The sequence below is a fragment of the Palaemon carinicauda genome, chromosome 26, assembly GCF_036898095.1.
Source record: "Palaemon carinicauda isolate YSFRI2023 chromosome 26, ASM3689809v2, whole genome shotgun sequence".
NCBI classification, from domain to species: domain Eukaryota; kingdom Metazoa; phylum Arthropoda; class Malacostraca; order Decapoda; family Palaemonidae; genus Palaemon; species Palaemon carinicauda.
In genome coordinates, this window is record NC_090750.1 from 75,917,029 (window position 1) to 75,922,028 (window position 5,000).

Here is a 5,000-nt window from a genome sequence, read left to right on the forward strand (position 1 = left end):
AGTTTCATACTGCTTCAAAGGACGCTCATTAGCAGTGCGCAGGCGCACCTTACACACACACTGCTATGCGTGGCTTTATGTTGTATGCAATTTTGTTTTTCTAGACCAATAACCTCCTTAGTTGAAACGACACTTCATCAACTCCGTCCTTTTTGGACTTCCTGTTTAATATCGTCTCCCCAGATTATCATCATCATTATCATCTCCTACGCCAATTGACGCAAAGGGCCTCGGTTAGATTTCGCCAGTCATCTCTATCTTGAGCTTTTATATTGATACTTCTCCATTCATCTTCGCCTACTTCACACTTCACACCACCATTTTTTCCTCGTAATCAAATCTCATTAGCAAAAAAATATTTAAGGCTTTACATATGCTAACCTTTCTGTTTTTAAGCTTGCTAACATCTTCACTATTTAATGGATGCTAAATATCACCCATGCTGCCCTCTTAACAGTTTTTACGAATGCTAGTCACTATGGTTTCACCACACTTTCCTATTACGGTGGCTTTCCCTCATACTAATCTGTAAAATAACTTAAGCACACTAATCTCTTTATGGTTTTATACATGCTAATCTCTTTGTGGTTTCACCCATGCTATCCTGTTTATGGTTGCACACAAGGTTATCCTCTTGGTGGTTCCACATATGCTAACCTCTTTAAGGTTTCCTGCATACAAACCTATGAAAGGCTTCAAGCACACTAACTTCTTTCCGTTTTCTTCGTGTTAAGCTCTTTATGGTTTCACCCATGCCATCAGTTTTTGGTTGCATGCTCATATCAACATCTTTGCTGTCCACGTTTTCCTTCATATGAACTTTTCAAAATTCTTTAAGCACACCAACTTCTTTTTGGTTTCTGCATGATAATCTTGATACGGATTTACACATGCCAACCTTATTGTTTCACGCATGCTAACCTCTTACCCACTCCACTCATGCTAACCTCTATACGGTTTCACGCATGCTAGCCTCTCTATGGTTTCATACATGCTAACCTATTTACAGATGGTTTCAAATTATTGGAACCTTCTGTGGGGTCTAGAGCCTACCGTACAATAAGGCATCCGAGAGATTAAGGCTTTCAAGAGAAAACTGAAGACTTTCTTGTTCTCTAAGTGCTTCGATAGTGTGGATTTGACAATAAACGAACAATAAACTACATGAAATGCTGAATGCCTGGGAATGCATACGATAAAACTACTGTGGTCAAGTTTAGAGAGTAGGGTTCCCCTGCTGTTTAGGACCAGAAAAGCAGCCCTTAAAGTAAAGTAATATCTTTACAGTGCATGCTACCCTCTTAATGGCTTCACACGTGTTAACTTCTTTATGGTGGTACGCCTGCTAACCTCTTTATGGTTTCACGCATGCTAACCTCTTTGAGTTTCATATATGCTAACCTATCTAAGGTTTAACATATACTGCACTCTATAAGGTTTCTAGCATGCTGACCACGCTAAAGTTTCATACATGCTAACATCTTTTTGGTTTCATGTATGTTAACTTAGTCTGTTTCCATCACTAACGCTCGAGAGTTATTGGTTCCTTTGATTGGCCAGATAGTACCCTTCTCTGGTTACGGCTTGCTTTTCCTTTTGTCTGCACGCACACCTGGTAGTTTGGTCTAGTATTTACACATTCCCTTCTTTCTTCATACACCCGACAACACCAAGCGGTTCTTCTAAGAGGAGGACACTCCAAAATGAAACAATTGTTCTTTAATCTTGGGTAGTGCCATAGCCTCTATACCAGAGGTTCTCAATGGGGGTGAAATTCACCCCCAGAGGTGAATTTTGGGCTTTCAGGGGGTGAATTGTGACCGAAGTAAGTTTATGGGCGAGGAGAGCAATTATAGAAGAAAAGGGTTAATGCAGAAAATGTAGCAATGTTTGAGAAACTGTCATCCATTTTTTATGTTTGTGGTGAAGACAAGGTGCTTCCCCAATTTGCAAAAAATTAAATTTTGTAGCATTTGACAGCACTGGAAAATGAATTCAGACGATATTTTCACGAACTTAGTGATGATGAGTTGGATTTAGTCCGAAATCCATTCAAACTGTCGGTTGAAAAAGTTCCTGATGATTGTCAAGATGAGTTTTTGGAGTTAAAAAGTGATTCGGGTGTGTTCGATGAGAAATCAATAACAGAATTTTGGCCTCTGATGTGCGATTCCTACCAAATAGTGGCAGAAATGGCTATCCGTGTATTGCTAACATTTGTATCGACATATCTTTGTGAGTCAGGCTTTTCAACTCTGTTACAAATTAAAACGAAGCAGCGCAGTAGATTAGAGGTAGAAAATTACCTGCGTTGTGCCCTTTCAAGCACTCATCCGCGTATCCCAGAATTGGCTAAGAAAAAAACAATCACAGGTTTCGTTAATCCATGAAATGTAATCTTCTGAATAAAAGTAATTACAGATTTATAATATCTTGTTACCCTATCGAACTTTTTGTTTGTTGCATCAGCTTCAGTTTGACCTGTTAAGTAGTTCTTATAAATTAAAAAAAAAAAAAAACTATTTTACTTTCATTCAAGTTTTATATATCCATCGATATTTTCAATTTGCATATAATTTGTAATACTCCATTGTAAAAGTAATCCATGTAAAGCTGTAAATGTATAATTCAGTTTGAAAAAAAGAAAATAAAAGGATTTTTAGTAATATTTGCATATTATATACAGTGCACTTTTTGAGACAGACAAATTTGGAAAAGACGGGAAGTGGGGGGGGGGGGGGGGAATGACATCATTGCAAATGGTGAAAGGGGTGCATGGGCCAAGAAGATTGAGAACCCCTGCTCTATACTATGGCCTTCCACTGTCTTGGATTAGAGTTCTTTTACACTCGGGCATGCTGTTCTATCTTATTTCTCTTCCCTTTTTTTATAGTTTATATGTGATGGATCTAATACAATGTTGTTACTGTTCTTGAAATATTGTATTTTGATTTTTTTTTTCATTTTGTAGTTTATTTTCTTTTTTTTTTTCTTTCCTCGCTGGGATATTTTCCCTCTTGGAGTTCTTGGTCTTATAGCATCTTGCTTTTCCAACTAGGGTTATAGCCAAGCTTTTAATAATAACAATATTGATATTTGGAATGTTCTAGTTACTGTTGTTAACTGATATGCTTATCTAAAGGTCTTCTATCTGCAAATACAGATATCTCGGATTTACCAATATATTAATCACAATAGCAAGCGGAGATATATTTTCATGGATTTAATTTTGTTGATATAAAGATCCCTACCAGTTGGCAAATGCATCTTGAATTTTGATTGGTTTGTAAATGTTTAGATAGTAATCTGTACAAATCTGTCCAGAAAAGATTTTTTGTTTCTTTCGGGAATATAACTTCGAGTCGAAACGTCAAATTTCATTAACGGCGAAAGGACAATCCTTTGTGATTTTGAGGATAAAAAAAAAACAGATATATAATACAAGTTTGTTTAAGGATCCTTAAAGTTCGCTGGGTTAAAAAAAAAAAAAAAAAAAAAAAAAACTTGCACGGAATCATTATTGTCTTTGCTAATGATTACGACCGTTTTAAGAAACTTATTATTTGGTAACCTACTTATGAATTCCATAAATTATGTGAGTCTAAAATTACCTGATCATATGAAGGTTGTCAAATGTAGCCTCGGGAGATCGATAGACGATATGATTCCGAAGCCAGATTTCATAAGCTCAGTTCACTTGCCAGTCCTTCGATACTTGATCCCTCAACCTGTAGACATTAGATAAGACTAACCCAACCCCTCTCTTTTATCCGACCTTTGGGTTACCCAGTGTGGGTGATTAGAACTGAATATATTCTATATTACTTTCATTATTGGGGGTGGGTTAAGTTATGTATATATATATATATATATATATATATATATATATATATACAGTATATATACATATATATGTTTCTATTATTATCATCATTCTTATGCAATATCTCGAAGGTAATTCTCCGAATGATGATGCTAGTTAAACCGAGAGAGAGATGGAAGTTATAAGGCCTTAACACAAGGCAGCCTAATCGCACTAGATTTGAATTTAAATGGCCGAGGATCAACTTTCCCGCATAATACAATCGTGATTTGGACAGGTTTCAAGATCGTAAAAGTTTCTCAAATATATTTGCCTTCATTAGAAAAGTGATCCCTGCGGATTCACTGACCCTAAAGGTTAGACATTAATGTCGTGGCTCTTTCATTTTCTCTTCTTAATATCCCATTGATTATCTCGGTCGCTTTTCGAGCGGTTTTAGTAGAATTTCAGAATAATGAAACGATCTAATATATTTTGTTGTTCACATTTTTTTTCTCATATATTAAGTTTATTTGTTAATACAAGTTAAATTGGCTATATTTATATATTAATATATTAAGTATTTAAAAAATAGAGATTTTCTTGGTGGAAAGAGATGTTTATTTAATGGAATTTTGCCTTAGAATTGTTGTCATTAAGACTTAAATAAAAAATGTTCAAATATCTTCTGTATCTTTTTTTTTTCTTTTTTTTTCCCGAACTACAGCTGACTGAAGAACTAAATGGCAATCGCCATTTGATCCCTAGTATTTTACTGTTTTAGTGGGGATACTATTTTTCACTTCACTGCAGTTCATTTGTTAGTCATTCTTCTAATTTTCTGAAGCAAATTACAATATTCCTATCGTAAAATCCTATTATATCTCCCACCATCATCAAATCCCTGACATGAATTGACAAGTCTGAGGCCTTTGTCCGGTTTAAAGACCGCTCATGAATTGCAGAGGCAAGGGACAGTGACGTTTCCCTATCAAGCAGTACAATGCCCTAAAGACTGACTATATATACATATGATCAGCACCCAAGCCCCCTCTCCATCCAAGCTAGGACCAAGGAGTGCCAGGCAATGGCTGCTGATGACTTAGCACATAGACCTACAGGCTCCCCTAAACCCCCCATCCGTAGCTCACAAGGATAGTGAAGATGCAGCGACCAAAGGAACTAACGAGTTTGCGCG